General features: G+C 37.3%; 1 pseudogene; it reads left to right on the top strand.

The window, feature by feature from the left end:
* Positions 1-8,099: 8,099 nt before the first annotated feature.
* LOC116542979 lies at positions 8,100-10,001 on the top strand (annotated as a pseudogene).
* The last annotated feature ends 3,442 nt before the right edge of the window (positions 10,002-13,443 follow it).

A 13,443-nucleotide genomic window follows, 5' to 3' on the forward strand; every position in this document is an offset into this window, starting at 1 on the left:
CCCACATACATAAGGCAAGTTCTTAATGACTTATAAAGACACTTAGACTCCCACACAATAATAGTGGGAGACTTCAACATCCCATTGTCATTATTAGATAGATCAACCAGGCAGAAAATTAAGAAAGATATCCAGGACTTGAACTCAGACCTGGACCAAGCAAACCTAATAGACATTTACAGAACTCTCCACCCCAAAGCCACAGAATATACATTCTTCTCTGCACCACATCACAACTACTCTAAAATTGACCACATAATTGGGAGTAAATCACTCCTCAGCAAATGGAAAAGAACAGAAATTGTAACACACAGTCTCTCAGACCACAGTGTAATCAAGTTAGATCTTAGAATTCGAAAACTAACCCAGAACCGCACAGCTTCATGGAAACTGATCAACTTGCTCTTCAATATTGACTGGATAAACAATGAAATGAAGGCAGAAATAAAGATGTTCTTCGAAACCAATGAGAATGAAGACACAACATACCAGAATCTCTGGGACACATTTAAAGCAGTCTCTAGAGGAAAATGTATAGCAATAAGCGCTCACATGACAAGCAAGGAGAGATCAAAAATTGACACCTTATTGTCAAAACTGAAAGAGCTAGAGGAGAAAGATCAAAAAAACTCAAAGACTAGCAGAAGACAAGAAATAGCTAAGATCAGAGCAGAACTGAAGGAGATAGAGACACAAAAAACCCTTTAAAAAATCAACAAATCCAGGAGCTGGTTTTTTGAAAAGATCAACAAAATAGACAAACCACTAGCCAGAATAATAAAAAAGAAAAGAGAGAATAACCAAATTGATGCAATAAAAAATGATACAGGGGATATCACCACAGATTCCACAGAAATTGAAACCATCATCAGAGATTAATATAAACAACTCTATGCATATAAACTAATAAACCTGGAAGAAATGGATAAATTCCTGAACACTTGCCTTCTGCCAAGCCTAAACCAAGAAGAAGCCGAAACCCTGAACAGACCCATAACAAGGTCTGAAGTTGAGGCAGCAATTAAGGGCTTACCACCCCAAAAAAGCCCAGGTCCAGATGGATTCACAGCCGAATTCTACCAGACATACAAAGAGGAACTGGTACCATTCCTTCTGAAACTATTCCAAACAATACAAAAAGAGGGAATTCTTCACCAAATCATTTTATGACACCAACATCATCCAGATTCCAAAATCTGGCAGAGACTAGACAAGAAAAGAAAACTTCAGGCCAATATCCATGATGAACATAGATGCAAAAATCTTCAATAAAATACTGACAAGCCGATCGCAACAGCACATCAAAAAGCTTATCCACCATGACCAAGTAGGCTTTATCCCGGTGATGGAAGGATAGTTCAACATACGCAAGTCTATAAATATATTTCACCACATAAACAGAACCAAAAACAAAAACCACATGATTATCTCAATTGATGCAGAGAAGGCCTTTGACAAAATTCAACAGCCCTTTATGCTAAAAACCCTCAACAAGCTAGGTATCGATGCAACGTATCTCAAAATAATGAAAGATATTTATGACAAACCAACAGCCAATATCATACTGAATGGGCAAAAACTGGAAGCATTCCCCTGAAATATGGCACCAGACAAGGATGCCCTCTCTCACCACTGCAATTCAATATAGTATTGGAAGTTCTACCCAGAGGAATCAGGCAAGAAAAAGAAATAAAGGGCATCCAAATAGGAAAGGAGGAAGTCAAATTGTCTCTATTTGCAGACGACATGATTGTATATCTAGAAGACCACATTGTCTCAGCCCCAAATCTCCTGAAACCGATAAGCAAGTTCAGCAAAGTCTCAGATTACAAAATCAATGGGCAAAAATCACATGCATTCCTATGCACCAATAATAGACTTAAAGTTAGCCAAATCAAGAACAAAGTTCCATTCGCAATTGCCACAAAGAGAATAAAATACCTAGGAATACAACTAACAAGGAACATAAAGGACCTCTTCAAGGAGAACTACAAGCCACTGCTTAACGAAATAAGAGAGGACACAAACAGATGGAGAAACATTCCATGTTCATGGTTAGGAAGAATCAATATCGTGAAAATGGCCACACTGCCCAAAGTAATTTACAGATTCAATGCTATGCCCAACAAGCTACCAATGACCTTGTTCACAGAACTGGAAAAAACCACCTTAAACTTAATATGGAACCAAAAGAGAGCCCGCATAGCCAAGTCAATTCTAAGCAAAAAGAACAAAGCAGGAGGCATCACACTACTGGACTTCAAACTATACTACAAGGCTACAGTAATCAAAACAGCATGGTACTGGTACCGAAACAGAGATATAGACCAATGGAACAGAACAGAGGTCTCAGAGGCAACACAACATATCTATAACCATCTGATTTTGAGAAACCAGACAGAAGCAAGCAATGGGGAAATGATTCCCTGTTTAATAAACGGTGTTAGGAAAACTGGCTACCATGTGCAGAAAGCAGAAACTGGACCCCTTTCTGACACCTTACACTAAAATTAACTCCAGATGGATTAAAGACTTAAACATAGGACCTAGCACCATAAAAACCCTAGAAGAAAATTAGGCAAAACCATTCAGGACGTAGGTGTAGGCAAGGACTTCATGACCAAAACACGAAAAGCATTGACAACAAAAGCCAAAATAGACAAATGGGACCTAATCAAACTCCACAGCTTCTGCACAGCAAAAGAAACAGTCATTAGAGTGAATCGGCAACCAACAGAATGGGTAAAAATTTTTGCAGTTTACCCATCTGACAAAGGGCTGATATCCAGAATTTACAAAGAATTAAAACAGATTTACAAGAAAAAAACTAACAAGCCCATTCAAAAGTGGGAAAAGGATATGAACAGACACTTTACAAAAGAAGACATACATGAGGCCAACAAACATGTGGAAAAATGCTCATCATCACTGGTCATCAGAGAAATGCAAATCAAAACTACATTGAGATACCATCTCACGCCAGTTAGAATGGCGATCATTAAAAAATCTGGTGACAACAGATGCTGGAGAAGATGTGGAGAAATAGGAACACTTTTACACTGTTGGTTGGAGTGTAAATTAGTTCAACCATTGTGGAAGACAGTGTGGCGATTCCTCAAGGACCTAGAAATAGAAATTCCATTTGACCCAGCAATCCCATTACTGAGTATATATCCAAAGGATTACAAATCGTTCCACTATAAGGACACGTGTACACGAATGTTCATTGCAGCACTGTTTACAATAGCAAAGACCTGAAACCAACCCAAATGCCCATCGACGATAGACTGGATAGGGAAAATGTGGCACATATACACCATGGAATATTATGCAGCCATCAAAAATGATGAGATTGTGTCATATCTAGGGACATGGATGAACCTGGAAACCATCATTCTCAGCAAACTGACACAAGAGCAGAAGATCAAACACCGCATGTTCTCACTCATAGGTGGGTGTTGAACAATGAGAACACATGGACACAGAGAGGTGAGCGCTACACACTGGGGTCAGTTGGGGGGAAATAGAGGAGGGACGATGGGGCGTGAGGAGCTGGGGAGAAATAGCAAGAGGAGAGATGCCAGATGTAAGTTATGGGGAGGAAGGCAGCAAATCACACTGCCACATGTGTACCTATGCAATAATTTTGCATGTTCTTCACATGTACCCCAAAACCTAAAATGCAATAAAATAAAAATGGGGAAAAAATAAAATAAAGTAAAATAAAAATAAAAATAATTAAAAAATAAAAACTCACTTCTTACAGAAACTAGATTTGGACATTCCAGAATGAAAGTAGGCACAGGATGTAATGAGAAATATCTCACCTTAAAAACTAAAAGGAAGCCACCTGGAAGAATGATTGTCAATGTGTGCATTCAATTTACACAATTACAGTGGTGTGTGCATGGAGCAGTTTACAAACGCTTTCTGTGGAGACTGTCAAAACTGTCGTTTCTAGCCAAATCCCGTCATAGAAGAAACAGCAGTAAGACTGCCTGTAAAACATAGAAGAAATGTATCTTTGAAAATGCTATGCTCTGCTTTCATTCAAGTAAGAGAGTTGAATATATGTTTTGATTCAGCAGGTTAGAAACATATTTCTTACTGAGGCTATATTTGGACATTCCAGATGGATACTGGGCACATAAACAGTGAGAAATACCTTACCTTTAAAACTAAAAGGATGCTACATGTGAGAAGGCTTGTCAGTGTTTGTATTCAACATACAGAGTTACACTGATGTGTGTATTCAGCAGTTTGAAAACGCTTTCTGTGAAGAATCTTAAAACTGACATTTCCAGCAAAATCCCATCTTATACCAAATAGCAGTAAGACTGCCAGTAAAGCACAGAAGAGATGTATCTTGGAAACTGCTATACTGTGCATTCATTCAACTAACAGAGTTAAATATATGTTTTGATTCAGCAGATTAGAAACACATATCTTACAGACTCTGGATTTGGACATTCCAGGCAGAAAATGGGCATATGATGTAATAAGAAATACGTCATGTTAAAAATTAAAGGAAGCTATCTGGAAGAATCCTTGTCAATGTGTGCATTCAACTTACAGAGTTATACTGATGTGTGTATGCAGCAGTTTGAGAACGCCTTCTGTGGAGAATCTGAAAACTGACATTTCCAGAAATATTCCATCTTATAGGAAATAGCAGTAAGACTTCCAGTAAAGCAGAGAAGAGAGATGCCTTTAAAACTGCTTCTTTCTGCATTCGTTAAACTAAGGGAGCTAAATCTATGTTTTGTTCAGCACGTTAGAAACACATTTCATACAGAAGCCACATGTGGACATTCCAGATCTAAAGTGGGCTTATGCTGTAATGAGAATTATCTCACCTGAAAACTAAAAGGAAACAATCTGGGAGAAGGCTAGTCAATGAGTGGATTAAGCCTACAGAGTTATACTGATATGTATATGCAGCAGTTTGAAAAAGGTATCTGTGCAAAACCTCAAATCTGAAAATTTCCAGTATAGTAAAACCCCTTTTATAAGAAATAGCAGTAAGACTGCCATTAAACCACAAAAGAGATGTATCTTTGAAACTGCTCTGCTGTGCATTCGTTCAGCTAAGAAAATTGAATCTATGTTTTGATTCAGCAGGTTAGAAACACATTTCTTACAGAATCTAGATTTGGACATTCCAGGCCAAGAGTGGGGATATGCTGTAATATAAATATCTCACCTTAACAACTAAAAGGAAGCTATCTGGGCGAATGCTTGTCAATGTGTGCATTCAACTTACAGGGTTACACTGATGTGTGTAGGCAGCAGTTTGAAAACGCTTTCTGTGGAGAATGTCAAAACTCACATTTACAACAAAGTCCTGTGTTATACAAAATAGCAGTAAGTCTAAGAGTAAAACACAGAAGAGATGTATCTTTGAAACTGCTATGCTCTGTGTTTGTTCAACTAAGAGAGTTTAATCAATGTTTTAATTCAGCAAGTTAGAAACACATTTCTTACAGAAGATAGATTTATATGTTCAAGACAAAAAATTTGCATATGTTGTAATGAGGAATATCTGACGTTAAAAAATAATAGGAAGCGATCCAGGAGAATGCTGGTCAATATGTACATTCAACTCACAGAGTTACATAGATGTGTTTTTGCAGCAGTTTAGAAACGCTTTCTGTGGAGAGTCTTAAAACTGACATTTCCAGCAAAATCCCATCTTACACGAAATAGCAGTAAGATGGCAAGTAGACCACAGAAGAGTCATATCTTTGAAACTGCTATGCTGTGTGTTTGTTCAACTAAGAGAGTTGAATTGATGTATTGATTTAGCAGGTTAGAAACACATTTCTTGAAGAAGCTAGATTTGGACATTCCAGATGAAAAGTGGGGACGTACTGTAATGAGAAATATCTCACCTTAAAAAATAATAGAAAGCTATCTGTTAGAATGCTTGTCAATGTGTGCATTGAACTTACAGAGTTACACTGATGTGTGTATGCAGCAGTTTAAATATGCTTCCTGTGGAGAATCTCAAAACTGACATTTCCAACAAAATCCCATCTTATACCAAATAGCAGTAAGACTGCCAGTAAAACACAGAAAAAATGTATCTTTGAAATGACTATTTTGTGAATTGATTCAACTAAAATATTTGAATCTATGTTTGGATTCAGCATGTTAGAAATACTTTCTTAGAGAAGATAGACATCAACATTCCAGATGGAAAATGAGCATATCCTGTAATGAGAAATATCTCACCTTAAAAACTAAAATGACTCTATGTGGGAGAATGCTTGCAATGTGTGCTTTCAACTTACAGAGTTAAAATGATGTGTGCATGCAGCAGTTTGAAAACATTTTATGTGTAGAATCTCAAAACTGAAGTTTTCAGCAAAAACCCAGCTTTTACGAAATTGCAGTAAGACTGCCAGTAAAACACAGAAGAACCTTATCTTTGAAACTGCTATGGTGTGCTTTCATTCAACCAAGAGATTTAAATCTATGTTTATATTCAGCAGCTAGAAACACATTTATTAAAGAAGATAGATTTGGCATTCCAGATGGAAAGTGGACACATGCTGTAATGAGAAATATCTCACCTTAAAAACTAGAAGAAAGTTTTCTGGGAGAATGCTTTTCAACATGCACATTAAACTTACAGAGTTACATTGATGTGTGTATGCAGCAGTTTAAAAACACTTTCTGTGGAGAATCTCACATCTGACATTTCCAGCAAAATCCCACCTTATAAGAAAAAGCAGTAAGATTGCCAAACACAGAAGAGATGTGTCTTTGAAACTGCTATGCTGTGCATTCGTGGAAGCAAGAGAGTTGATTCTATGTTTTGATTCAGCAGGTTAGAAATGCATTTCTTACAGAAGCTAGATTTGGACATTGCAGAAGGAAAGTGGGGACATGCTGTAATGAGAAACATCTCACCTTAAATACTAAAAGGAAGCTATCTGGGAGAATGTTTGTCAATATGTGTATTCAATTTACAGAGTTACACTGATGTATGTATGAAGCAGTTTGAAAATGCTTTCTGTGCAGAATCTCAAAACTGACATTTTCTGCAAAATCCCGTCTTATACCAATAGCATTAAGGCTGCCAGAAAAACACATAAGAGACATTTCTTTGAAACTGCTATGCTGTGCGTTCGTTCAACTAAGAATTGTGAATCTATGTTTTGATTTAGGAGATTAGAAACACATTTCTTACAGAAGCTATATTTGGACATTACAGATGGAAAATGGGCCTATGCTGTAATGGGAAATATCTCACATTAAAAGCTAAAAGGAGGCTATCTGGGTGAATACTTCCAATGTGTGCATTCAGCTTACAGAGTTACACTGTTGTGTGTATGCTGCAGCTTGAAAACGCTTTCTGTGGATAATCTCAAAACTGACATTTCCAGCAAAATCCCATGTTATATGAAATAGCAGAAAGACTGAGAGTAAAATCTTGAAGAGATGTGTCTTTGAAACTACTCTGGTGTGCGTTCATTCAACAAACAGGGTTGAATCTGCATTTTGATTCAGCAAGCTAGAAAGACATTTCTTACAGAAGTTAGATTTGGCCATTCAGATGGAAGGTTGGCATATGCTTTAATGAGAAATATTTCACCTTAAAAACAAAAAGGAGGCTATTTGGGAAAATGATTTTCAATGTGTGCATTCGACTTACTGAGTTATGCTGATGTGTGTATGCTGCAGTTTGAAAATGCTTTCTGTGAAGAATCTCAAAACTGACATTTCCAGCAAAATCCCTTCTTATAGGACATATCAGTAAGACTGCCAGTGAAACACAGAATAGATATGTCTTTGAAACTGCTATGATGTACATTCATTCAAATAAGAGAGTAGAATCTATGTATTGATTCACCATGTTAGAAACACATTTCTTGCAGTAGCTAGATTTGGACATTCCAGAAGGAAGGTGGGCTATGGTATAATGAGAAATATCACACCTTAAAAACTAAAAGACACCTATCCAAGAGAATGGTTGTCAATGTGTGCATTCAACATTCAGAGTTATACTGATGTGTGTATGCTGCAGTTTGAAAATGCTTTCTGTGGAAAATCTCAAAACTGAAATTTCCAGCAAAATCACTTATTATGGTCTGTTGGCCCCCGAGCACGAGTTGTGAAGGGATCCACTTGTGTGCGGAATCCCTCAGAACCATGGCGCCCCATTCCCTTACACCTGTTAACATCTTCAAGGCAGGAGCTGATGAGGAGAGAGCAGAGACACCTTGCCTGTCTTCTTTTATTGATGCCATCGCCATTGGAGACTTGGTAAAGAGCACCTTGGGACCCAAAGGCATGGACAAAATTCTTCTAAGCAGTGGACGAGATGCCTCTCTTATGGTAACCAATGATGGTGCCACTATTCTAAAAAGCATTGGTGTTGACAATCCAGCAGTTAAAGTTTTAGTTGATATGTCAAGGGTTCAAGTTGATGAAGTTGGTGATGGCACTACCTCTGTTACCGTTTTAACAGCAGAATTGTTAAGGGAAGCAGAATCTTTAATTGCAATAAAGATTCATCCACAGACCATCATAGTGGGTTGGAGAGAAGCCACAAAGGCTGCAAGAGAGGCTCTGTTGAGTTCTGCAGTTGATCATGGTTCTGATGAAGATAATTCCATCAAGATTTAATGAATATTGTGGGCACAACATTATCCTCAAAACTTCTTACTCATCACAAAGACCACTTTACAAAATTAGCTGTAGAAGTAGTTCTCAGACTGAAAGGCTCTGGCAACCTGGAGGCAATTCATATTATCAAGAAGCTAGGAGGAAGTTTGACAGATTCCTATTTAGATGAAAGCTTTGTTGGATAAAAAAATTGGAGTAGATCAACCAAAACGAATTGAAAATGCTAAAATTCTTATTGCAAATACCGGTATGGATACAGACAAAATAAAGTTATTTGGTTCCCGGGTAAGAGTTGATTCTACAGCAAAGGTTGCAGAAATAGAACATGCAGAAAAGGAAAAAATGAAGGAGAAATTTGAACATATTCTTAAGCATGTAATAAATTGCTTCATTAACAGCCAGTTAATTTATAATTATCCTGAACAGCTCTTCGGTGCTGCTGGTATCATGGCTATTGAGCATGCAGATTTTGCAGGTGTGGAATGCCTAGCTCTTGTCACAGGTGGTGAAATTGCCTCTACCTTTGATCACCCAGAATTAGTAAAGCTTGGAAGTTGCAAACTTATTGAGGAAGTCATAATTGGAGAAGACAAACTCATTCACTTTTCTGGGGTTGCCCTTGGTGAGGCTTGTACCATTGTTTTACGTGGTGCCGCTCAACAAATTTTAGATGAATCTGAAAGATCTTTGCATGACGCTCTTTGCATTCTTGCACAAACTGTAAAGGGCTCTAGAGGAGTTTATGGAGGAGGCTGTTTGGAGATGTTGATGACTCATGCTGTGACACAGCTTGCCAATAGAACACCAGGCAAAGAGGCTGTTGCAATGGAGTCTTATGTTAAAGCACTGAGAATGTTGCCAACCATCATAGCTGACGATGCAGGCTATGACAGTGCAGACCTAGTGGCACAGCTCAGAGCTGCTCACAGTGAAGGCAATACCACTGCTGGACTGGATATGAGGGAAGGCACCACTGGAGACATGGCTCTTCGGGGTATAACAGAAAGTTTTCAAGTAAAGCATCAAGTTCTTCTAAGTGCAGCTGAAGCAGCAGAGATGATTCTGCATGTGTACAACATCATCAAAGTGGCACCCAGGAAACATGTCCCTGATCACCACCCTTGTTAAGAATTTCCATGTGCTGTTGATCTGTGGACCAGTTTCTACCAAAGTTGTGTTTGAAAGACAGCCTCTTAAAGAAGACACTGCAATCTGTTTATCAGTGCCTATTATATCCTTAAATTTGGACATTTAGCTGACCTTCTCTTTTAACATGGGTCTAATTTATTTGCCACATAATTTTCCATACAAATCACTTGATTTAAAAGTTCATTTCTCATACTGTGCATTAAAATAAAAATTTGAACGATTTAATAAAATCACTTATTATACAAAATAGCAGTAAGACTGCCAGTAAGACACAGAAAGAACGTATCTTAGAAACTGCTGTGATATGCGTTCGTTCGACTAAGAGAGTTGAATCTATGTTTTGATTCAGCAGGTTAGAAACACATTACTAACAGAAGCTAGATTTGGACACTAAAGATGAAAAGTGATTATATGCTATGAGAAATATCTCAACTTAAAAACTGGAAGAAAGATATTTGGGAGAATGATTGCCAATGTTTGCACTCAACTTGCAGAGTTACACTGATGTTTGCCTCCAGCACTTTCAAAACGCTTTCTGTGGAGAATCTCATAACTGACATATCCAGCAAAATCCCTTCTTATATGAAAGAGCAGTAAGACTGCCTATATAACACAGAAAAAACATATCTTGGAAACTGCTGTGGTGTGCGTTCATTCAATTAAGAGAGTGAAATCTATGTTTTGATTCACCAGGTTATAAACACATTTCTTACAGAAGTTAGATTTGGATTTTCCAGACAGATAGTGGGCACCTGCAATAAAGAGTAATATCTCACATTTAAACATAAAAGTAAGGTATCCAAAAGAATGCCTGTCAATGTGTGCATTCAACTTACAGAGTTACACTGATGGGTGTATGCAGCAGTTTGAAAACCCTTTCTATGGAGAATCTCAAAACTGCCATTTCCAGCAAAATCCCATCTTATACCAAATAACAACAAGACTGCCATTAAAACGTACCTTTGAAACTGCTATGGTGTGTGTTCATTCAACTAATAGAGGTGAATCTATATTTTGATTCATCACATTAGAAACAAATTTTATACAGAAGCTAGATTTGGACATTCTGATGGATGGTGAGCACAATCTGTAATGAGAAATATGAAACCTTAAAAACTAAAAGGAAGTTATCCTGAGGAATGCATGTAAATATATGTATTAAACTTACAGAGTTACACTGATGTGTGTATGGAGCAGTTTGAAAATATTTTCTGTGGAGAATCTCAAAACTGGCATTTTTAGCAAAATCCCATTGTATGTGAAGTAGCAGTAAGACTGCCAGTAAAACACATAAGAAACATATCTTTGAAACTGCTATGCTATGCTTTCGTTCAAGTAAGAGAGTTCAATCTATGTTTTGACAGCAGGTTAGAAACACATTTCTTAAAGAAGCTATATTTGGACATTCCAGAGGGAAAGTTGGAACATGCTGTAATGAGAAATATCTCACTTTCAAAACTGAATGGAAGCTATCTGGGAGAATGCTTATCATTATGTGAATTTGCTTACAAAGTTACAGTGATGTGTGTATGCAGCATTTTAAAAACACTTTCTGTGGAGAATCTCAAAACTGACATGTGCAGCAAAATTCAGTCTTTTACCAAATAGCAGTAAGATTACCAGTGAAACACAGAAGAAACATATCTTCAAAACTACTATGTTATGCGGTGGTTCAACTAAGAGAATTGAATCTACGTTTTGATTCAGCAGGTGAGAAACACATTTCTTACAAAATGTACATTTGAATTTTCCAGATGGAGAGTGGGCATATTTTGTAATGTGGTATATTTCACCTTAAGAACTAAAAGGAAGCTATCAGGGAAAATGCTTGTCAATGTATGCATTCAATGTACAGAGTTACACTGATGTGTGTATGCAGCAGTTTGAAAACGCTTTCTGTGGAGAATCTGAAACCTGACATTTGCAGCAAAATCCTGTCTTATAGGAAATAGCAGTAAGATTGCCAGTAAAAAACAGAAGAAATGTGTCTTTAAAACTGCTATGCTGTGCATCATATAAGTGAGAGAGTTGAATCTGTATTTTGATCTAGCAGGTTAGAAACATATTTCTTACAGAAGCTTCATTTGGGCATTCCATATGGAAAGTAGGAACACACTGTAATGAGAAATATCTCACCTTAAAACTGAAAAGAAGCTATCCGGGAGAAAGCTTATAAATGTTTGTATTCAACATAAAGAGTTTCACTGATGTGTGCATGCAGCTCTTTGAAAATGCTTTCTGTGGAAAATCTGAACACTGACATTTCTAGCAAAATCCCATCATATACCAAATAGCAGTAAGACAGCCAGTAAAACACAGAAGACAAGTGTCTTTAAAAATGCTATGCTGTGCATTCGTTCAACTAACTGAGTTGAATCTATATATTGATTCAGAAGGTTAGAAACACATTTCTTACACAAGCTAGATTTGTACATTCCAAACAGAAAGCAGGCATGTGTTGTAGCAGGGAATGTCTCACCTTAAAAACTAATAGAAAGCTATCTGGAAGAATGCTTGTCAATGTGTGCTTTCAATTTAATGAGTTACACTGATGTGTGTATGCAGCAGTTTGAAAACACTTTCTGTGGAGATTCTCAAAACTGACATTTCCCACAAAATCCCATCTTATACGAAATAGCTGTAAGACTGCCATTAGAACACAGAAGAAATGTATCTTTGAAACTGCTATGCTGTGCATTCATTCAAGTAAGAGAGTTGAATCTCTGTTTTGATTCAGCAGGATAGAAACAGCTTTCTTACTAAAGCTGGATTTGGACATTCCAGAAATATATTATTCTATGCTATATTGAGAAATATCTCACCTTAAACTAAAAGGAAGCTATCTGGGAGAGTGCTTGTCAATGTGTGCATTCAACTTACAGAGTTACACTTATGTGTGTATGCAGCAGACTGAAAAGGCTTTCTGTGGAGAATCTCCAAACTAACATTTCCAACAAAATCCTTACTTATGCAAAATAGCCATAAGACTGCCAGTAAAACACAGAAGAAACCTATCTTTGAAGCTGCTATGCTGTGCATTCCTTCAACTAAGAAAGTTGAATCTATGATTTGATTGAGCAGGTTAGAAACACATTTCTTACAGAACCTCTATTTGGACATTCCAGAAGGAAAATGAACAAAGGCTGTAATGAGAAGTACCTCACCTTAAAACCTAAAAGGAAACTATGCAGGAGAATGCTTATCAATGTGTGCCTTCAACTTATGGAGTTACACAGATGTGTGTAAGCAGCAGTTTGAAAATGCTTTCTGTGGAGAATTTAAAAACTGACATTTCCAGCAAAATTCCATCTTATGTGAAATAGCAGTGAGACTGCCAGTAAAACACAGAAGAAACCTATCTTTGAAACTGCTATGTTGTGCGTTCGTTCAAGTAAGAGAGTCGAATCTCTGTTTTGATTCAGCAGGTTAGAAACACATCTTACAGAAGCTAGATTTGGCCATCAAAATGAAAAGTGGACATATGTTGTAATAAGAAATATCTCACCTTAAAAACTAAAAGAAAGCTATCCAGGAGAATGCTTGTCAATGTGTGCAATCAACTTAGAGAGTTACACTGATGTGTGCATGTGGCAGTTGGAAAACTCTTTCTGTGGGGAATCTCAAAACTGACATTTCCAGCAAAATTCCATCATATACGAA

This window comes from Sapajus apella, unplaced genomic scaffold, assembly GCF_009761245.1.
Source record: "Sapajus apella isolate SASKATOON/1434 unplaced genomic scaffold, GSC_monkey_1.0 scaffold177, whole genome shotgun sequence".
Taxonomy (NCBI): domain Eukaryota; kingdom Metazoa; phylum Chordata; class Mammalia; order Primates; family Cebidae; genus Sapajus; species Sapajus apella.